This window comes from Solea senegalensis, linkage group LG3 (assembly GCF_019176455.1).
Source record: "Solea senegalensis isolate Sse05_10M linkage group LG3, IFAPA_SoseM_1, whole genome shotgun sequence".
Taxonomy (NCBI): domain Eukaryota; kingdom Metazoa; phylum Chordata; class Actinopteri; order Pleuronectiformes; family Soleidae; genus Solea; species Solea senegalensis.
In genome coordinates this window covers 11,520,726-11,544,996 of record NC_058023.1, presented here as the reverse complement: position 1 = coordinate 11,544,996, position 24,271 = coordinate 11,520,726, and the positions used below count along the sequence as shown (strand labels likewise).

Here is a 24,271-nt window from a genome sequence, read left to right as displayed (position 1 = left end):
TACACAGATCCCAACACGTACATCACACATTAAGGGAGGGAGGAGTTCAGTAGTAAATTTTGGCAGAATCATCCTTCGGCTCAAAGTGCTCTTGTGTTTGACCAGTGTGTTATGGAGTGGGTGGGAGACATTGTCCAAGATGGCGTGCAGTTTTGACGTCCATATATATATAAAATAATGTAAAGAAAATATATATATTATATAATAAAAAAAAATTAAAAACCAGGATAACGGCTCGTGTAGAAAAAAAAAGAGTGCAAGCGAAATGTGTCTGCCTGGAAGGCCTCACTCCATCAGTCTCTGTCAGATGGCCTAAAAAAGGTGAAAAAGAGACACAAGTTTGGTATGTGAAATTATGAATGAACATATAAGTTGACAAAAGTAAGACAAATTGCCCTACTAATAACACCGGGTTTTGTAATCACAAAAAGTGATTATTCATAATAATCAAATGAAGAGGAAATCTAGTATACATTCACCAACACAGACAAATTGACAAAGAATTTAAATTTGTCACCAAACAAAATAAATCTAAAAATAAATAATCCTAGTGTACTATGACTATTCAAATATTGCTAAAATGTCATAGTATATGATGTCATCAAATGTCATGATGGTCAAAAAAAAATCATAGTATTCTATGATGTCAATGTCAATGTCACTAAAACAAGACGGTATACTATGCCGTCGAAATGTAAAAACAAAAATCATAGTATATTATGTCGTCCAAATCACACTAAAACGTCATGATATAGTATGTTGTGCAAGATCCACAGTGTCACAAAAACATAGTATACTATATTAAACATATTGTGATGAAAATGATGATCAAATCAGTACAGTAAGTTATTCAGAATTTCACAAAGATGTAACTAAAAAGTCCTTTGACGTGTGTCACACTTTCAGTACTGTTATCTATGACTTAAACATCCCAGCTCTACTGTGCTGTATTACATTTTGGACACCTTACTAGTAGAAGGTTTTTATTTTCTGAGGACACATTAATATAGACACAGGCAGATAGATACATGTTTAAAGTGCATACATACAAAAGCTGATTGGATTCTCAAGCACTTGGATTTAAATTTGAATTCTGCTGCTACCTTGCCCAACATTCACTTCCTTCTTGTCTTTGCTCACAGGAACATTTCAGGTTGGGGACACATTGTGGATATTTATGGTCCCCGAACGGCATTGTGGTTTTGTAATTGGCCCCACAATATGGCTTGTGCTCAAAAACAGGAGCTGTGCAGGGGCACAAAGTCATACAACATTCTTCTGTCAGATGACAGAAGAGATCATCTGCTTAACTATTAGTGGTAGAATAGACAGAGGGCTTAAAGTTAGACAAAGTATCAATGCCACTTTTACACAACGTGCCACTGTGCTTCATCTCTCCCTCTTTAGTCTACTCCTGTCAGCCAAATTCAGCCTCTCTCTCTCATTCCACACCCTCCCTCGCTCCCTCGCTCTCCTTTGGATCCCATTTCACTGCGATGTAATGGGTTTATTAGTGTGGCTAATGCACTGTGACCTACTGGGACTTGCCATCTACCTTTTTCATGTGCACAAAACAGAAAGAAAAGGAGTATTTATGAAAGAGAAGCATTACAGGAATGAGGCACCGGTTGGGCAGCGACACAAGGGGAAATAAGGAGTAACAAAATGAAAGGATGAAATAAGGAGGATAAATGAAATGAAGTAAAGTGAAAAATCACCATGCTGGAATGCAGATGTGCACAGTCATTTGATAAACAACATCAGAGTCTGGACTCTTCAGTGTTGATCATTGCCATGTTTACCCAGACTGGGACGGACAAAGTCAGCATTGGCACCAACTGTGCTTAATGTAAACCAAACTCTGCCATTATAAGATATAATGAAGTCACTGCAGTCGGTACCGCTATCCCAGTGTTGTTTTTGGACACAAGCAAAGCTCTGCTAAACCAGGGTTGGTCTGCTGCGTGGTGTTCCTCCTGTGTGTCAACTCGCCAGAAACAAAATGAGAATTTTGTATCTTTTACTTTGGTCCCTCTTTCAATCAGTTAGTTGGTCAGATTGATAGTTAAAAAATAAATAAATCAGCAATGGTCTATGATGGCTAATTCTAATGTCTGTGACGCAGAACTTTGCTTCATATCCAAAAATGAAGACACCAAAGAGGAAATTAGCTGATTGGGGCCAAAGCCAATAAAAACATTTGCACGCTGCATTCATACTGGGTAAAAAAAAACATTCTAAGTGAGGGTCAAAGAGTTTTTTCATCCTAGAGCAGCCCTGCGGATAGCAGTGTTGTTTTACTATGTGCACACAAGTCTCATATGTTTTATGTTTTTAATAAAAAATAATATGTTGGCTGTTTTCTTACCATAAATAAATAATAAATGAATGATCCATTCCTTTTGGAAACCACACTTTCCCTTCTGCCATTTATAATAAGAGAAACAAAAACTTCACCGCACAGTTTGAACTCATGATTCATTTCTTTATCATAGGCACATTTCAAGGGGGCCCCCTGACATCAAACTAGAACAAACCACAATGTCACCCCAAAAATGAAAGCAATACCCCATCAATGTCATAAAAATTCCATTGAGAAAGCAGATGTTGGGATCATTTAAATAAAGGGGATTCTCACAAAGTAAACAAAGCGGTCTTCTGGGACACAAACGGTGAAATCCATTTGTACTGGTGCATCTATGCTCCGTCAGCTTAAATAATCCATTCATCCATTAAAACCAGAAATTGGTCAACTGTAAAACACTCAAACTGAAAGTGGGCATATGGCATTATGCACACTAGGTGTGGCCCAGTGAAGCAGAGTCAGACACACTTCATTCAATAAATCAGTGCCCTGCTCGTGCTTACACAGGGACAAGGACAGTAGTCCAACTAAAAAAAAATAAAACCATGTGCTAATTGAACATGATGACGACAACACAAACACAGGAGTTCAGTTTAGTTCCGTTGGTGATCGATTGTAGGACCAGGATGGAATCAGACTGCATCAGGGAGTTGTGCAGTATTTTGTCTGATTATATTTGATAGTCACAGTTAAGTTGCATCAGTGACAGCAAAAACTATCCACTTGCGGAGGAGTTGTGTTATTCAAATAGGTGTCAGCAGCTTATCCGAGGCAATTACTTTATTGTTAACTTCGACACTGTGTCAGAAGACACGGTGAAGTCCAAACAGAGTTAGTGCTGAGCCACGCTGAGGTCTAAAGGATGTGATTCGCCACTGACTGATGGACTGCGCCGCCTATTAGATTAGCACGGACACTTCCACTTAGAGACACACTCAATGTCTCCCAACACCAGCTTGAAAAAAAAATGCCAGTGGATGCGCGGCAGCCTGAAAGCAGCTTCACTGTAGGCTGACAGGTCAACAGCATTACATGCATTCATAGTTAAATGTGCAGTGGGTTTAAAATGTACTTTACAAAATGATGTGTGATCATAAACAGCTTAGACAGAAACACATCAGTACACTTTTCTGCTGTGAAACTCTTTATGAAATGTGATCTTGTATTGTCGTTGTGCTTTAATTAATGTTGTGTTGAGTTTTTTTTGTAATGTGTTTTCTGTAATGTCGTCGCGTTTTCAGTAATGTCGTGTTTTCTACAATGTCGTGTTTTTTGTCGTGTTTTCTGTAATGTTGTGTTTTCTGTAATGTCATGTTTTCTGTAATGTTGTCGTGTTTTCTGTAACGTTGTCGTGTTTTCTGTAATATGTTTTCTGTAATGTATCATGTTTTCTGTGTTTTCTGTTTTGTCGTGTTTTCTGCGTTATGTTTCTGTAATGTCGTCATTCTGTAATGTTTCGTTTTCTGCTTAATGTTTTCTGTAATGTTGTCGTGTTTTCTGTAACGTGGTGTTTCTGTAATGTCATGTTTTCTGTAATGTCTTCATGTTTTCTGTAATGTCGTTTTCTGTTTTCTGTAATGTCATGTTTTCTGTAATGTCTTCATGTTTTCTGTACGTCGTCTGTAATGTCATGTAATTTCATGTAATGTCGTCGTGTTTTCTGTAATTTCTTTGTGTTTTCTGTAATGTTGTGTTTTCTGTTATGTCATGTTTCCTGTAATGTCGTCGTGTTTTCTATAATAGTCAGCACTGACTGCACTGGACACGTGCCCTGCTTCAAGAACCAGCTTTTGAGACCCAACTTGTGAACTGGATCAAAGTATGAGCCTGGCTGAAACTCAAAAGTCACTGCTAAAGTGAGTCTAGGGCTTTGGTTTAATTTATTTAGTTGATGAAATGCAGTGAAACAAGACAGAAGATAAAACAAAAACAAATGACAATAAAGGGAAGTTTGAGCAGATAAAAACCTAAAAACGATGAATAAAACTTCCCTAATTTTCCCAGTCCCTGCGGGATTTGGCCCAGGTTTATTAAGCACTTCTCATGAGTTGAAACCATTCATTGTCCAATGTGAAAATTAAGGAAAATACTTTTTTCTTTTTCAAAAATAACACCTGACCTCAGTTAGAGCTACTCAAAAAAGTATTTGAAATTCTTTGACAGCAGCAGATCAGAGAGGGGGAGAGGAGGGATGGGAAAATGGAGAGAGAGAGAGAGAGACATGAGAGAGAAACACACAGGATGAAAGAGCCACAACAAAACAAGTGAGTCAGTGGGGTGCCAAGGTCACCCGAATGTGCCAGTGGCTGACTTGTGGAGAGAAACTTTGGAGCGGATTGTGTGAAAAGCTGCAAAAGAATCAGAGGCAGAGTGAAAAATTCTGGGCGTTTTTCATATAAAACAAACATTTTAGATGATTTAAAAATGTATTCATTCTCACCGTCTTCTCCTACTCGCATACATTCCGCCCTCACGCCTTTGTTTTCATAAGTCTCAGAAATCCAATCTTTTCTATATATGTCAAACCTCAAGCACTAGATCTTGGGGAGAAAAAAAGGCGGGCAAATGTGATTTGAGTGAATTCAGGAGCTTTGTGCAGATGAATAAAACATTGCCTCTCCTTGATGTTACCCGGACTTATCAAGTCACAGATTCCCCCCTTTGAGCTCAGTGGTGACACAGTGCAGGAACCTCTGTGTGGGATGAAACAGAAAAAGATGAAGTTTCTACTGTATATCTTGAGCTCGCGCTGCGGAGAGAGATAACTGCACTTGAGCACAAAGATACAGAGATATGTGCGACGTGCACACACGATGTTGTGTGCATGTCCCCCCGCGAATGACATGTTGCAAAACATACTGCAAAAAGAAAGAAAAACAGAACATCTTTTGATTTCATCTTTTCTTCCATACGTGACGTGCAAATCCCTTTAGTTGTGCCAAAATTGGATATGTAGGGATTACGACCACTGCATAAGGAGTTATACAATGTATAGATTCTTCTATAATCCACTGTTTTGCTTGCAGTCCTACTGTGATTAGTGACTGTATGTATGTGACATTCATACATATTTAAGTGGGCAGGAAGCTGCTGTGGGTCAAATTAGTAATTGTAATGGGATTTACTTTTCTCTTAAAGTAATCAATCAGAAGTGGAATTAACAGCTTTGGGACACCCACGCAGAATCATTTAAATAGATTTTTCATTCTTTATACAGCACATTTATGTCAGCGTTGAGGGACTGTGGGTGGTCAAATTGCCGCTAAGATGTGGAACATTTGAAGAAATATTTCCCAGTGGACACGTATTCCACTCTCATCCTCAAGAAACCATAAACAGTTGGCAGTAAACTGCTGTTAGTTTTGAGAAATGTTACAAGATTAAAAGAGGATATACATGAGATGAGACTTTTCGACACCACACGATTAAAGCTCAATTCAAGGGGAGTCACCCCCAATCCATACAATCCAAAATAGATTTTACAATTAGTGTCTATTTTTTGGTCATTGACACGTACATGATTTTAAATGCTGTAAAGTTATCACCGTCATCCCTATGTACTGTCCCCCCTGCCCTGTAGGAAATGTCACACCCTGTCTTAGAAGCTTCTAGAGCTATGGTTCTCAGACTGTGGTACGCAAGGTTCCTCTGGTGGAAAATCAAAAATATTGATCTCCTGTATATACCAGGCAGGTATGTGATCAGAGTGGAGCTGAGGGGTTTTGACCAGAGTGCAAAGACAATTAAACAAATCCCGAAAATAATAAACTTAATAATAATTAGAATCCCCTTATCGCTCACTCCATCTTAACCTAATTTCACGGATGACGGGAATAAATCTGCCTCCTGTAAAAAGTCTGTGGCCGACTGCTTGGCCGTTTTACACCACTGTATTTTAACGTTGGTGATAATGGTGTTACCTCAAGACCTCAATATTTTCTCAAGTGGGACTGGGTATAGAAAGTTTGGGAACCACTGTTCTAGATCAAATGTGAATAACTGTATTTACAGAATGCAGATCTGTCAAAATGTCTGTTTTATATGTATAACATGTTACTGCTACTTGATGGATTGGATGAACTCTAATGACTTTGATTGCTAACGTGATGATGGTTTGATATCCAAATCCAAATTTTTAACAGACTGCAGCTGAATGTTGTTCCTGTACACTAAATTAACAAAAAATCCCTGTTAGCAAGGTGACGTTAGCATATAGCTCCACATGGAACTCTTAAGCTTCGTTTCAGCACTTTTATAAAATGTATATCATGTTAAATGTTAACTTTCAGACAAGGATAAATGTAAAGTACATCAATACATTGAATAGATACTTTCACACTTTCGTGAAACAAACCAAGCCTTTTGAATAATGTATTCCCCTCCTCGCCTGAGGCGGCGCTGCATCTAGAATTACTGAAGGAGAAAACAATGAACAAGAAAACTTGCTTATCTGTTGGTTAATAAAGGACAACTTCTGTTTTCTCCACATAAGAGCAAAACATGGCGCTGAATCGAATCCTATCAGTCTTAAGGTTTTTTTTCATTTTGTTTTATGCGAACATACGACACAAACATACGCTGCAACAATGGGCTCAGCCATTTCTCCCAGCTAGCGTTCTACATGCGCGTATGTTTTGGTTGTGTTTACCCACAATGCACTACGTTGTAGTCCACAGGCTAGGTAAGATTTATGACACTAAACCCCTGCAGTCCACCAAACGCGACTTTAACAGCTGTCCTCTGTGTGCATCACTTATGAATGTGAGTTAAACAGGCATACAGACTAAAAGATAAGGTTCTTCATTTGATTAAAATGAGACTTAATACGACTGAAACATGGACTTCTTATCTCCAGGCTAAAACTTGCTGACAGCATTATCACTACTTTGCCAGCAAATGCCAGATAATGACTTAAAATGTGCATCAAATACTCTAAAACACAAACTACTGTGTGTTTCAGAGGAGAGAAGTAAAATACAAGGAGAGTTTTTTTTTCTTCTCTTGCCCAGTAGATGGCAGACTTGCCCTATGCAGGCTTTAAGCCTCATATCCTTCCTGCCACAGCTGTGTGTGTGTGTGTTACAATTAAGGTTTGAATAAGGTACTGGCTGGGTCTGAAGCTAGAGTAAAGACCAATATTGTGCCAACAACAAGAAAACAGTGTTTGATTCATGAAAGATGCATGCAGAATGGAAATGGTCATCACCATAAATTTCACCCATTGGTCCCCAAATATGTTGTTCTCTGTAAATCTGATTTTCGTGTGTCTATCTTTGAATATTTTACTAGCAGAATAAAGAAGCTCCTACATGCTGTACATTAAATCAACATATTTACAATTTTCGACCAACAACTGTTTCAGCAGACTGACTCTGCTCAGGCTTCCTGACTAAGACGACGCCATCAAATTAAGTAAATAAAGGCATTTTCCAAACAACAAGACTTTAGAGGTGCAACAAACACATAGCACACAAAGGGAGAATAAATAGACTTTTTTATATGTAGGTGTAGATAATGAAGGGCACAGTGGAAAAACAAAGCTAAATTGGCACTCCAGAAATAAGTAATGAACTTTCATAAAGAAAAGACAGATTTGTATAAGAAATGTGTCATACTCCTTTTATTTTTAATTACTACAATGAACTCAGTGTTATAAAGCAAATAAACACAGGGTTTTGTGTTCCCATGTTTAGAAAAAAAAACTAATTATACTTTTGTGAGTTGATGCGAACAGGAAATATAGTATGTCCACAAAACAGCTTTGGCTTGAAAGCCAAACACCATGACAACGACTCTCAGCATTTCCAAACTATTCAACTTCAAATCAGCAAATTCAATTACTAATAACAATTCATGTCACTGTAAAAGCAGTACAGTCTTTTACTGTGTTCAAGACGTAGTTGGGTATTTATTTCTTCTTGAGCCGTACAAAAGGTGACTGATGTTTTCACCTGAGGGGGTTCCATTCATTGCTATTCAACTTTATTGCTGCTGATTCCAGCTCCACTGCAGCCTGGTCACCTTCAGTGCTTCCCATACTGTAGCAAAACTGTAGCTCATAAATCAGTAAATTCCTTAGTCGCAGAATTAACACCTGTCCTGTGTAATGAATGAACTGGCAGATTTTGCTAAGTACAGTCTGAATGCTCCACTCCCTCCTAAAAAGCATTCTTGAATCTGATCACAGAAACCACATTTGGAGGTAATTTGAGGATGCATGTGTTCACAATCAGGACAGATTGGAGACCGCCCCCCCCCTCAACTGACGTCTCTGACCCACAGCAGTTTAAAGGTGTGTTTCCACTGAGTGAAGTGGTTCGGTACAGTATGTTTTTTTGTGTGTGTTTCCATTAGGAATAGTACCAAAATAACCGGCCACAACGTCCCATTTTTCAGTCCCCGACGCTTGGGGTACCAGAGTAAAATGGTTACAGGACAGGCGGAGCTAGACCCATGAAAACTGATTGGGCAACAGAAAAGCGTCAATCCCTTGCGCCCGGTGTTTCTTCAATGCCCAAAGTCTATTCACATACAAAGCTTGACTTTGTCTTGTCGAACAAACAACCACAAACCAAGCAAGAAAAAAAAACACGAGCTGCTGGATGTCTTACGTTGTTGTTTGTTGTGACGCTGTCATTGCATCGGTACAACATCACGCAATGCATCTTGATGACACTCCCATCCGGCACATCATTCCAAACCGCACCATACTGTACTAAACAGAACGACACCAAAATTGTGCTTCCCAACCTCAGTTTCCCCTGAGTTGAGAAATATCTTCCTTCTTTTCTTTGTTACGTGCCCACCAGTGACACTTGCTCCTGTTAGCATAAATGTTAGCAAAGATGGCGGACACTGCTTACTTGCTGGGAATGAGGTCCCGCCCCACTACGAGTGGGTCTAAAAAGTAAGGAATTAGCGTTGCAGTTTCAATCCTCGGACCAAGGCTTGGACCAAGAGTCACTGGCATGTAACAAAAAAAAGAATGTAGATATTTCCACGACTCAGGGGAAACAGGTTGGGAAGCACAATTTTTCAAAAATACTACCCCTATTCTAGTAATACAAAGGTAAATGCAAATCGATGAAGTATTTCTTTAAGTTTCCATTTACACTAATCAGTACTCATAAGTGAATTTAATTTTGTATACGCAGCATACGGTCATATGACAACACCTGATTGCAGCGCTAAGAAGGAGGGTTACTTGGCAGAAACTGAATATACTACTTAGTTTGTTCACTCATTCATCTTCTAGTAGTTTATCCTCTACATAATGGGACACAGGGCTGCACTGGTGCTAATCCCAGCTGACATAGGGCATATCATACACATGGTCATAATCATGGTCAATTTAGAGTGTCCAATTTTCCCAATCCCGAAATGTACATGTTTTTTTTTGGAAGGTGAGAGGAAACCGGAGAACCCAGAGAAAACACAAGCATACACAGGGAGAACATTAAAAAAAATTGTTTGCATGGCCTTAAAATAATGTGCTTTAGGCAAGGGTCTTGCTTTAGAGACACCGCCATCTTGTGCCATTATGTTCCGACAGCTGGTATGTGAAGGCCACCGTAGTTTCCTCTGTTTTGTTTCTTTGACATCTACTTCTGCAGAAGTAGATGTCACTTATTCTCACACACACAAACGTCAAGCTATTTGTCACCTTTCAGGCAGTTACACGCTCAGCTGTGGATGGGAGACGGGAAACAAAACTTGTCGTCAGGGAGGCTTAAAGCTACGGGAAACACAGACGTGACTCTTGGTCTGTAACATAACTTCACGTTCATCTTCTGAATAAGGATCGACAAACCAGAGTGGCTGTCAGATTCAGGTTAGGCTGGGTTCGTTTTCTCTCTGACTCGGTCAGGGTGGGACAGAAAAATGCAGCTCGAGCTGCACTCTCACATGTACCTGCTCATGATCTGCTAGATACTGACATAGAGTATCTTGTTAGTGTGTCTGGCACTCACACTCCTGGCTCAGCTCTGCAGGATACTACAATCCAAACGTGTCATGTAAAATATCTTTTGGGAAAACGATATGGAATTTTTTTTGTTTCCTTCCAAAGCCTGAAACAGTTCCTGACACTTAGTGGTGAAAACCGCAGTGATGCCAGGATGTATTAGGAGTATAGTGTGTGTGTTAAAGTATATGTTATGTGTCCAATATTTAAATAATATTCAGTTATCATTATAAGATTACATGAGCAGTAGAAATGTGGTGATAAGTCTTAGTTTAGAAGTGATTGTTACAAAACAATCCATCATTTTATTAGATTATATGAATAGATAGACCTATTTAAATGATTGCCAATGCAAATATTTAATCAGCCATTTACATGTCAGCAACTCAATGCACTTAAGCCATTAAGACATGGTCAAGAGTCAGGCCACACCCCGAAAAAAAGATAGTCTTAACATAATAAACAAAATTGATGACAGAGATCTGCGCCTGTTTCTGTCCCAAATGGTTATGTGGAGCCTCGGTGCAAACTTTCTTTTAATTTATAAACAATTTTGTTCCACTGTGGCCATCGTTTAACAACCTCCAATTAACTTCAGCCTGGATCTACAGTATGTCACAGTTGTTGTTGTCGTTGGAGTCACGCTACAAAGGACGCAGAACCCGGGGAGTCCACTGCATGTGTGTAAATACGATAAGGCGTAAACACAGGGGCTTTTATTCTGAAAAAAAACCAGACGCTTTATGTTGTATCAGTGTTTGACTTGAACAGGCAAAAATAGAACACCACTATGGACTGACGGAACAACGACACGAGTCTGTGACTGAAGTGGATGTGTATCACTATCAATGCCACGATGGAGATGCATGCAGTGGAATCCCAGAAGAAGATACTTTGAAATCCTATCTGATCTGTAAAAAGTCAAACAGAATCCCATTTGAAACAACCTCCGTAAGTGGTTTGAATCAGCTTTGGAAAAATTGGATCTAGATACAATCTGGATATGCTTAAAAATCCAATTTGGGCTGCAGTCGAAAACAAGGCCTAAGTAATAAACACAGTGACTGGTTGGTGGTTGGTCTACAATGGTAGGAATATAATCATCGTCTCCATTCTTTTCATGGGTTATATAATGGAACAAATAAAATAGGATTCTGGTCTTTCATGAAATATCTATTGAGGTTAAGCAGCAATATACTTTTATATTCTAGTGTATCAAGATATCATATCAAATCATCCTTTAAGGCAAAGACCTGTAAACCTCTAAACAGTTTATCAACTAACTACTCATTACAACCAATGAATGCCGAAGATTCTGAAGCACAACTCTGGAACTGATGGCTTCAGCAGCAGAGAGTGGTAGCCACTCTGTTTCTCTTTTAGCACTCAATTTTATTTTATTTGCATTATCCATTGTTACCCAAATCAGGATTTCTTACTGTTGCCTGTGCAGTGAAAAATATCCTGCTGGATATGAATCACTCCTGAATAATCAATGTGATTGTATACTGAGAGACTGCAGCACACTTGAGGAGTCGGTGCGTGGAAATGGGAAAAGTGGTCTGCTTTTCACAAGCTCCTAAAGTAGCGGCAAAGTCGAGGGATTTCATGTTAGCATTGGGCTGCATTGCTGCAGAATATTTTTGAATAATATCGTGCAAGTTGAAAGCTCTGTGTGTGGCTCAGCTGGTAAAGAATGATAGTAACACTAGCACGGTTAGCAGTTTGAGTCCCTCTGCGGTCGAGCGTGACAAAACGCGGCAAAAGAAGACGACAGAGGTGATTAAAGCGGCCGCAAGATGCTAATCTCCACCGAAACAGAAACGTTACCATCAAGATTTTCACACTTTGGTGTCAGTGTGTTGACTTCTGTAAATCAATGCAGCTGTGATCCTTGTTCAAGCTAAAATATCAGGCCTATTAGTCTTGTCAAAAATGTAGCTGCTATGCACTCCATTTATGTACCTTTGAGTGGAAATGGAAACACTTTAGAGCAGGAAAGTGGTTTGAAAGACAAAGCAGAAAGAATAGGGGAGAAAAACAAATTGATTATGGGTTTTGTGAAGTATGAGTTGAGATGGGAAGAAGCTACGAATGAATGATGAAGAATAGGCTTTTAAAAGAGAAATAATTAATGAAAACACCACTGTAAATGTTAAATTGCCTTTTTGGACTTAAGAGGCTATTTGAAAATTTAAGCTGAGTGTGAATTATAGAAGGTGAATAGTGTCTAAAATCAGAGTGTCTTCGCACAAACAGCAGGTTAATGGCAGAAAAGACAGACCAACAACAGGGAACTTACCTAACTTTAAAATCCAGAAACACAGAATCCATTCATTCTACTATTGTCGTTGTAGCACTCTCTCTCTGGGCTGAAGAGCCTCCAGGAAACAGAGGGGTTAAAACACCGGCATTGTGGAACTCTGTAAACACAAAAACAGACCTAAGATCAGCCCTTGTGCATAAAGATTTAGCTGCAAAACTACAAATAAGCTGTTTGTAATGAAATATCTCTATCAGCATTGTTATCATATAGTTTATATATCATATAGTTGTCATGGACAACTATATTACAACCCAATTTTTTTACAATTCACTGCATGTTAAAATACAAGTTTTAACAATTTATTTGGGAAAAAAACACTGCAGTTGTACTTGAACGACAGATTTTTGCATGTTAAATTTGAACAGTATCAACAACATTTAAAATAACATTGTTGCATCTCTCAAAGTTTCTTTATCTCTCAATGTGCAAAAATAGGCCAAACAATGGAAACTATGTACAGGCATTCTTCCAAATCTCTCCTCTGTGGTGACAAAGATGCTGATTCTCTGGGTTCTTGAAACAGTGCGAGTAAAATTACCGTAATAACCACACTTTTAAAAACAGTTGGAATTGTTCTGATAGCACAAGCGGTCGCGTAACTACGGTCGTCAGTGATAAGCGATACGCACAGTGTTAAAGGGTTAAGGTGGTCTTGTGTAGTTTTGGACAAACCATGACATTGCTTTGTCCTTTAATTTGAATGACTTGCTGAGCCATGAAAAGTCTCCTACAGTCTCTTAAACACAACGGAGGAAGTAGAAGCTGAAGCTGTTTGTGCGACGCACGCCACACGACTGAGTTTATGCCATAATACCAGTAAAAGCCATAAGTGAGTGCAAAAACAAAGGCACAACACAGTTTATATGTTTGAACATCCATTCAGAAGATTTAGTGCGTGTGTTTTCTTGCTTGCGTGTGCAATACATGGAGCCATATGTGTCTATCCACATGTCTAGTGCGTGGGTTTCCATTTATAAGCTCTGCTAGATTATGTTTCCTCCACGTCTGTTTGTTGTTTTGAGCTGGTTACACGGCTCACATCGTTACTGCGTTTGCTCTCCAGTCTTCCCATAAGGCCGGCCCTTAAATCATTCAGCAAGCCTATTCAATTTCAAAAGTGAAAACCTCTGAGGTAATTTAGGGCCACGCGAATCGACCCTCTGAGGATACCTACATCCCCACTTCTGCCTGTGCTTGACTTTGCCAATCAGATCAGTTACAGGCACTTTGCTCCAGCATAATCTAGCCGGGCTGTTGACATTACATGTCTGAAGTAATGTATATGAAGGGCAATTTAATGTCCTTTTTTTGGCACAACCGTGTATGGAAACTCTATGAAGGATATAACAATTGCTCCGAGAAGCAGGCGCACATGCTGCACTGATGAAACATCTCCAACTCAGTCGAGTGCAAAGCTTTATTTCTACCTGCCGTCGTGCAGCCCTACGTGGACGACAAAGATGAGTGTGCAGAGGATATTTCACTCTGTTCTGCTTTTCTACTTCTATCTGTGTGAAATGCGAACACTGACACCTGAGTGAATATGTATGTCTCCGGTTTATAAAAAGACAAGTAACGTTACGCCGTCCCATCAAGAAGATGGCACATTCATAACTCGGACCGCTGGATTGTCAAACTGTGTTTGAAATTTGACAACTAATACGAGGTCATAGAAGAGATTTTTTTCCACTTAACTGTACTGAGAGTGTTTCTGTCCTAGCACTTTTCATGACAATCAGTGCCAACCATTAATTTAAACATACTTAAGAGGGTTTGGGTTGCGGAGTCCATCGACTCTCTTAGGACATAGCTTTTGGAAAAGAAAACAGCCCTCCTTTTTTTAGCCTGAGTATCTGCAGCCCCTCTATCCACCAAAACCTTCTCCCTGGTGGCAGCTGCTCCACTCACAGCTCTCGCCGCCTTTGCAAAAAATCTCCTCAGCAGCATATTGTGGTTCACACAACAAAAGGCTGAACTGTGGTCTGTGATAAAATGTGGAGGCAAACATTGTTCGCCATTAAATATTCAACGCTGGTACTCGACTCTACAGCCAGTTTGGCAGATTTCTTGAAAACGAGCGGTGTTTACTGGCTGAGGTGCTACTGCAGAATCACCTAACAATTTGCAAATGTGTGAATTATCACACTTTCGGGGGTGTAATGTAATTTTAATCCTGAAAAACAGACTTGACAAAAAAACAAACAAACGACAAAGTGATTTGATATTTATAAGACATGAAGTTCCTGAGGAAAAAAAAAAAAAAACCCTCAATTATCATTCACTTTTCTGCCAGGACAACCTATGCCATAATAGTCACACATTCTATTCTCTGCAGTTTTTTACCCCCCTCATATTTAGACTTTGTTTTGGAAAAAGGCACCTATTCAAGATTTCAACATAAAACAGTTAACAAAAGTTGGCGTCCTTAAAACTCTCATTTCTGGGTCAATGTCCGTTATGAAATGGGCCTTATGGGAAGAATGGAGAGTAGATGCGGCAACAAAAGACAACCATGGCAGTATGTTGAATCATTTGTTGAGGAAAAATTGATGGAAATAAATAACACACAAGAGGGAAAAAAAGATGAAGGTTGTATGGATTCCTACTAAACAAAACAAGTGCAACTATTGACATTTCTAAACATTTAAATTCAAAATTACTAGTTGAATAATACATTTTAAACCACTGATTATATTTTAAATTATTTGCAGTATAGAAGAATAAAAATACATTGACATATTTGACTGAAAGGCACCTAAATTACATACAATTTCGACACTATGCCATAAAAGTTAACGGTAAGTCGGTAATTACAAAGTGCAAGGACTTGCAGGGGGGGAAAATGACAAAACACTGCAGGTCTCAGCAGGGGACAGAAGTCATCTAATGTTACAGGACAGGTCGAGACAAATTGAACTGGACAGTTCACAAAATGATCTATTGCAACCTCCTACTTCTTTGAAAAGTGCCTTTCAGGAGATATAGCCTCGGAAAACTTGTGTCAGCTACACAAGGAGAGATTGGTTAACGCGCTTGAAGGTGAGAGAAGTGTGAAAAAAAGTTGTCTCTTTCAGATCAGTGTCACTGATTCTCACAGAAACCACTGACAGAGGCTGAGGTGAGAAACTATGAGAATGATGGAATTAGGTCGGTTCAGGTGAGACGAGGGGAAGGAAATTTACCAGAGGCTTAGGCCCTGATGGATCCACGCGGAAATGGAACAAAAGGTAAACAATACTTTTCCCATGAAAGTTTTCCATAAATGCAGCATAGTTTAAGGAAATGTTTATTCAATGCCATTCGACATGGCTTAGAATTAACAAGACACATTTCAGTAAAACACTCAAAAGTTAGTTGTGACAAACAAAGTGTGACAGCCAAATGGCAAAGTGTGCTTTAAACCACTCTGTAAGTGTGCTGACAGAGCTAATACCTAACAGCTCTAAATATAGCTTTTGTCAGGGAGAACATCGATATAGAGTGGACACAGCAGAAAACTGAGCAGAAGAAAAAGAAATGGGTGAAAAACAAACGCGGCTACTCATACAAGCAGAATGAGGAAAAGACGAACTCCGCAGCAGATGGAGAGAAATGAAAAGATAAAGAACAAAGAGAAGAAACAGAGATAAAGAGAGTCTGAAAGTGGGAGTGTGGTGACTAAGAGGGATGGCGTGCAGCGGCGGTAGAGGTAGAACCATGACAGTATCAAAAATACATACATCTTTCTGAAGAACAAGAGGGAAACACGGAGGAAATGGACAGTAAAGTATTTCACCTGACAGAGTGCTGGTTCCCAGTAATGACAATTATCGGACATCACATCAAAAGCAAACATGTAAACAAAACAGCCCTGCAAAGACGTCCAGTGTTTTTAAGTTGAACTACATGTGAGTGTAGTTCACTGGCATGGATTTATGACGGACCCTTGTACATGCTAGTTACTAATAACTAATTTAGTTACAGAATAAATACATTTCTGCTTTTACTTTGGCTATTGTTTTGGGAAAGTAGAGGGGAGAGGTTAAAGAAGGAAGTGACCAGAACCATGGACAGCGCTCGGTGAACAAAGTGCCAAAAGGTGAAAACAATGCACCTGAGCCGGTGCTCAGGTGCATTGCAAAGTACTCAAAAATAGGGGATTTTGTGTTCTTTTTTTCCATCAAAATCTACCATAGTTGCTTGCTCATGGTGTGAGGTGATTGTATAAAACCTCACCCCCACCGCACAAATATATCGGCAATTGCCGGTTGCTATGCTGCCTTTTCCAAATCCCTCAGTGCTTAAATGTATGACTCCTCCTGTATTTAGCTGTAATTAGTTAACGTTAGCACGATAAAACACTGAGCAAAGATAGTCATAATTAATATCTGCCTCACATGAACATTGTGTCATTTGAGCTTATTAGCATACTGACTAGGAGAAGAAATGTGGTTGCAGTTTAAATTGACCTCTGTTTGGAAAAACCCGATTTCTCACATTGACAGATCATTTCTTATACTCTTTTTACTTCTGAAAAGAGACTAATAAAAAAAAAAGAGGGTTTATTTTTTGACCCTGGAAAACAAATTTTATATGAAATGCCTTTCTACAAATATTTCTAAAATATGAAAAAGGATAACTCTGACTTTCATGTCGTAGGGACAAACCTTTCTCTGTGACCTTCTTTGAAGTTTACTTGGAGCACACTGCGTGGGATGACTTTGACTTTTTTCAGGGTTTTTTTTTTCCCTCTCCTTAATAGAACAATTCAATCAGCACTTTTTTACACAGCTGTAATTAGAGTCATGTTTCTGGAGAGAAGGAAGGGTCAAGCACATGACCTCACAGATATGGGATGGCCTCTGGTGGTCAGAAGGGGCTTTTATTAAATGTTGAGAGAGAGAGAGAAAAAAAAAAGACATTGTGAGCAAGTCACGCTGAGTTCTGCTTTTCTTTTGTTCACCGCGTTCCTTGTTTCCAAACACACAGCCAAAGAGGACTAATTTAAGTGCTATCCTTTGCATGAGGTAATTGTCTCATGTGGAATAAATATATGTGCTTGTCTGTGTGTACTTATTCCCCAAAGGCCATGACTCACATCTGAATTTGTTCATTATCTGTACTTTTTTTAAGCATGTGTGTACAAAAGGGCGTTATTTCCTTGGAGAGCTATTGCTGCACTCCACAGTTATCAAAAGTATCAGAAATAACTGCGGTAAAGAAGAGATGTTGGGTTATTTTAATAACCCAGAGGTGGGGTTGAATTTACCCAAGAACGTTCACAAAATGTGTTTACAGTCAACAAAACTAACATTCATGCTTTGCCTCAGCATGGAGTAAGAAGGCAGTAAGACGATGAAACTGTAGTTCGGGAGATACTGACGTTATATTAGTTCAGTATAACCAGCTAGCTCTTTTTCCATTTAACAAGAACTGAAAATATAAATTCAGCTGGCTGTAGTTCACTCAAACTAGCTTCTACTTTTCTTTTATATAAAAATGTGTTTGGTGGAACGTATGATGAAAATAAATAAACCAGTAGCTCTTGAGATAGAGGCCCCAACAATCCAGAATGTGTCATATATCGCACAACACCATCACAGTATGTGGTCCTACAAATGTTTCTATTCATGTCTGAAAGATACGAAGAGGAATCTGTGGAGGAACGACTCTTGGAATGGAACCGCGTCCAACTGCTCCAAGGTACACGGACGAGACGACTCATTGTATTACTATCATAGATAAATAATAATTCAGACAAGAACATTAACAGAAGCTGCCCTGCAGACTTGACTTGGGTTTTCACTTCACAGACTGGACATACAAGGGGCACTTAAAATGAGTACCTGCAGGCTTTACACAGGTACTTCAGAAAAAAAAAAAATCATATTCACAATTAATATTCTACTAAAAGATGCAAAAACTGAGGAGAAATGACATAGTCAGGCACGAGTGCTGTCCTTGAAAAAGTGTGTTAAATAATAGTACATTATCTAAAGAGATATATAGACACATGATAATGAGCATTGTAATCTAAAGTCAAAAGAAGATGAATTCATATGGAAATGTGCTTTGCAATTGTAATTAAATCCCTTGTTTCCCAGAATTTCACCCATGCAATTCCACCCTTTCCCGTTTCACTTTAAAGCACCGATTTCCTGTAACTCCATTTTTCGGAAACTTTCCAGCAATAAAGGTCTAAATATACAAAAAGGAGAAAGTGCTGAAAGGCAGCAGTTTAGTCCTGACATTTTGAAGGCATCAACAAAGGCTAATGCACATTTTATACACAGAATGGAGAGAGAGAGAGGGGTAAAATCTTTCCAGTTTCTTCCTCCTCATCTCTAAACTCTATATGTGGGTGTGACTGACTGTAAGAAGCTTATCCCGTCTCAAAAATGTTCTGGATTTTTTCTTTTTTTTTTTTTTACATTGCAGCGGTTTCTCCAGGAGCAATTAAATAGTGAAAAGGCTGTGACATATTCTAATTATTATTCTGATGATAGCTTATTGCTAACTAACTCCAAACACTGTCAGTTTTGTAATTCTATTCTATTCTTCCAAGAAGCAAAAAAAGGGATCATTTTGACTAATTCCAAAATTGTTCATTGAAGCTTTTATTATATCCTGACAAATTATTATTATGAGCAGTTAAAATAATAATTACAGGGTTTGACTTCAATAGTTTTTTTAAATCCAGCAATGAGCTCTGTGTCGTTTTGGACAAGATTTAATTCAGAAGCCGGAAACAAATTAGGATTTGACTTTCTTCATCAACACACAGAGACACATTTTTTTATGTTTTTCTTTTAATTTCTAGAATATTTTATCCTTTTTTCGTGCATATTGTTAAAAAAAATAAATAAATATATATATATATACGTGACTTTTTTGAGGGCACGTCTAAGGGTTTTAAAATATAAGGGTTTCAAAAGTGTGTCTGAAAGGTGTCCTATAAAATATATATGTATATATACACACACACATACCTATATATATGTATATATATATATATATACATATACAGTACTGTGCAAAAGTTTCAAGCACCACCAGCTCGGTTGTTTTTTCTGTCTGTCAAATTCTGTGATCATTGGAATTTAGAACGAAGTGATCAGCTCTTATACTGTATATATTAGCGAGCTGTCAATGAGTTTAACTCATTCAACATGTGTATGTAATGCTCAAGCATGTCTTGAATAAACCTGGCTCAATAGACGTTTTTTACAGCAGATATTTCTTTAAATGAAATAGTAGGACAAACACAGGATTTACCAGTAACATTAATTAAGGTTCCACTCCAGTATTAACAGAGCTGTGTTATTGTTCAAGTGTAAGGGTAGATCATGCTAAATACTTGACACCTGTAGAGGGTGTTTTTTTTAAAAAAAAACAACAAATAGCTGCATACATATTTTCTGGATGTGTTCCAGTAAAGTGAAATAGAAATAATTATCCTCTATTGTCGTTATAGCATTGCTAACAGAACAAATCTAATGGTGGCCTAAGACTTCTGCGCAGTACTGTATATACATGTATATATGGTAACACTTTAGATTAGGGAACACATGTTCACTATTACCTGGGTGCTCACTAACATGCATAAATAGCACACTAGCCCTTTATTAGTAATTATTAAGCATATATTAACACCTTATTCTACATAATCTAATTCTACCTGTACTACAACATGAATTAAGATTTTTCCTGATTAAGGTGCTTAATACGTGCTTAATAATTACTAATAAAGGTCTGGTATGCTAGTTAATGGTGAATATGTGTTCCCTAATCTAAAGTGTTATCGTGTATATACAGTACATTCCTGTTTTATGTGGCTTTTGTGATATTTGACCCTGGAGCAATGGAAAATCATTTGGCAAAAGGAAACATACACACCGCATAAACAACATTAGAGCACCTTTCTAATATTGACACGGGGGCTTTTACTTAAGGCTTTAAAGATCACTTTGTTTTTTTCCCTAGATCTATTCAATATATTTAATCAGTTTCCCTTCATGCACAACTGTTATTAAAGAGATAATATGACATATAAGATAAAATGAGAATTTACTGTGAACCTCAACCTTGTTTTTCATTTGCCTCTCTAATGGCTACTCAGCAATATCACAACTTAATAAGCTCCACACAGTTCAAAGCAATGCACCCAATGTACCTCAGGATCACAGTGAACACCGTTAGCAGTGGAAGAGAGTTCATTTTCGCCAAGTGACATTTCCAAACTCTCCTTTCGAGAAACCCAATTTTCACAGCGATAAGTAGCCAAGTCAAGCCCAACATGTGGGCCCAGCCTTCCTGAGCTGTAATGAGTTTAAGTCCCTTCCTGGCCAACTGTGCCGTCTTGTTGTTTGATAGCAGTGTTATCCACACTCACTTGCCCTTTCTCTTAGGCTCTGCAGGGCCTGGGGGACTCGGCTCGTTCTGTATGTTTACCAATTCCCACAGCCAAGTCAGGACTCTCGGCGCGTCTCTGGGAAATTACATTCCGTAAGGTCCACAGGACTATTTAACAGGCTAGGTGGCAATAATTGCAGGGCAGATGCACAATGTAGTACGTTATGCTGCTGGATAGAAATATGTGCTATGAAACAGACTTTTACCTCAGGTGAGGGCTACACGGTGGTGTAGTAATGCGTAGACAAAGAGAACATGATGATGAATTATCCTTTGAAATCTGCATTTACTGTTTTCCTGTGGGGATCTGAGGGATCATTTATTTAAATAAAGAGAAGTGAGTGATTCAGGTATGAGGATGTCGATAATATAACTTACATTCCTGTTTGTATCACTCAAAAGGCAGCAAAAACACACAGATCTGTAAACGCAAAACTGAAATATGACCAGATAGTATCAGTAGTGACTGTGGTCAAAGCCATTACTAGACTGAAAAATGCTTTGCTAAACACAGACTATAAAAACATAAATAACAAGCAGCAGCAGCAGCATTTTAGCTTCAGAAATGCATCAACACAAACGTGTTTACTGCTTAGTAGTTGAAAATAGACTAAATCAGACTGATATCAGTGTTGGAAGACACTCAAGAATGAAAAAAAGGTGTTATCAATCCATCACTATGCTCCAAGTGCTGCCACTTTTGACTTAAATAGTTAAGCACTTGAGCAAATCATGAATACATGGACATTTTTGTTTTTCTGTGCTGTCGCTTGGTTTATCGGTTTACCACTTCTTATTATCAGTGGATGAATGGGAACAATTTTGTTAAGATCTTCACCGTCGCTATAGAGGACAAATCTGAATCTGAACATTTCACTTCACTACTCTGGTTTGTGATTTGTAACTCCTGCAAAAACAAACTGGCCTCGACGACCACTCAAAGCTGCTTTACCCTACAATTTGGCCATAAACCCATTCACTCACACTGTCATATTATCTTATCTCGCTCGTCTCCATACAATACCAAAACATTAATAACTGTATGTTTGCAAGTGTTCTACTGGCACTTGTGTGTGCGTGTGTGCGTGTGTGTGCACCAGTGCTGCTTGTTGTTTTAAATCCGAGACGGACTGATTGACTGCCTGTTCAAACTCCGTAGTTTGTTTACTTAAATACTGCTTGTTTTTACGGTTGTGCTGAATCATACAGATGGAAAGCAGACTATCTGAGAGAGAGAGAAAAAGAGAGAGGGCCTGCGATGTAGCTCTTCCCCGTTGATTATGAGTGATTATTATAAACACATAGTCTGGCAATAAACACAAATAAATAGCTTTACTTATGATGACAGTCACGTTTTCCTTTGCTAAACAAGCATTATCATTGCTCATGTTCCTCCTCAAATCTCACCAGCTGCCTTTTTGCTTTAGAGAGAGGGAGAGAGAGAGAGAGAGAGAAAGAAAGAATCTTCCCTTCAACTGATACAATTATAACCTACAGGGTTTTCCTGTAGTAGTGGCATTCACTCTCTCCACATAGAGCTGCTAATATAGTTTTAAAAATGTTATTGCATATGCATTCAGATTCAGCACAGGCACTAAAACTAGTGTGAAAGGTGTACATTTTATGCCACATTGTCATCATCATTATCTGCAGGTCTATTTTTGCAGGGGAACTGTGTGCGTCACGCATGAAAAATGAGAGATGTTAGAGCTCAGGAATAGACGTAGTGTGTCTGAAGTGTGCAGAGTGAACACGGGCAGAGATTAAAACCACAGCGAAACATCCAGTGTGGACCAGGCCAGAGGAATTAAGGCCAAGTAGTTCATGATAGAGAGGGAACAGTAACAGTTCATCAAAGCCAAGGTGTGATGAAGAGCATCGCTGAAAAAAGAACACATCAGGTCTTTACCTAATAAAGTGGCAGGTGAATTTACGTTTAAAACTAGTTGCTATCTCTACCAACGTTGGGTTCCTAAATTGGCCCTCAGTAATCAAAACTTTGAGAACCCCTGGTCTAAATCAAGGCTAAAATGCAAAGGTTCTCTCTGGGCCCACCATCACAAGTGACCCCCTGGTCATTTGATCCATTGTCACTACAATAAAACGATTATAGCTGCTTTAATGTGAAAGTCTGAGTTTTACGCACATTATACAGTACATTAGCTTTTAGAAAGCCGGCAGACTTATAAGAAGCACTGAAGCGATACCCTGCATTTATAAGGATGAATATGTCTTTATATCCCAACTGTGGACAGTTGAATGGCCGACTTAATCTGAAGACTGAAGACTCCTCACACGAATTTGGATTTTCTCACATGAAATGCCAAACGTCTGTCTATTTGACCTATCTCTCCGCTCCGAAGAATACAGTGACTGACTGACCGACTGCACAAGCTGAAGGTAAAGAAAAAAAGAAAGGGTGAAAGGCTGATAGAGCGAAAGGCCATGATTACATTCATTCTGCATTTTTGGGGCGACAAGTGGACTCTGGAAATTGGAATTTGCCTGTGACCGATAGGAGCCCTTTCAGTGAAATAAGAGAAACTAAAATAAAAGAGATAACATGTTTTTTTTTGTTTGTTTTTTTTTTTAATTAAAACAATCAATCAAATAAAAAAGCAGGTGCAACGAGCTGAGGCTGGCCATTAAGTCAGCAGTGAGGTTATTTCCGCTTGTGTTGAGGGGCAGAGCTCAGGCTGAATATGAATGCAGTCCAACACACTGGACACCAGCCATTATCTCCCAGTTGTTGGGAGGCCACTTTAATCTCTATGCAGTAAATGTCCCCCCACTCAATGTGACACAACATGACATGCTGAAGACACAGTGCATGAATTATGCACAATATCTCGAATCCACTACGTCTCATTGCCGCGAGTCATATTTACCGACTTTATGTGCATGTTTGCTTTCCCGATTAAGTAGCACAGCATCGATGCAACAATCGACGGCGGATTTTACCTATGGAGAAAAAAAAAAGTGTAATATGGACAGGCTGAAGGGTGGTGGGATCAATTTTTACCAGATGATGCTGCATCTACTTTGCTATAATGGAGTCCCATGTGTGACCTTATCGCCCTGTCACACATTCACCATAACAAGGCGGTTGATGTTATTGTAAACAACTGATATTGTTAGTCCCCTCAGCCTCCTGTCCTCCCCATTCAGCACGGGCCTAATTAAGGCTGGATTTAGATGGTGGCATTTGGGTTTGTGTGGGCTGAAT

General features: G+C 38.9%; 1 long non-coding RNA gene across 2 annotated transcripts in view; it reads right to left on the bottom strand.

Moving 5' to 3' along the window:
- Window positions 1-212: 212 nt before the first annotated feature.
- LOC122766151 overlaps window positions 213-24,271 on the bottom strand; it is a 238,698-nt gene continuing 214,639 nt past the window's right edge. For both annotated transcript variants that reach the window (XR_006360039.1, XR_006360040.1), the window contains 2 exons: window positions 12,631-12,751; window positions 213-312 (listed from right to left, as the gene is read on the bottom strand). This is a non-coding gene — a long non-coding RNA (uncharacterized LOC122766151). The remainder of the gene's footprint in view (window positions 313-12,630; window positions 12,752-24,271) is intronic.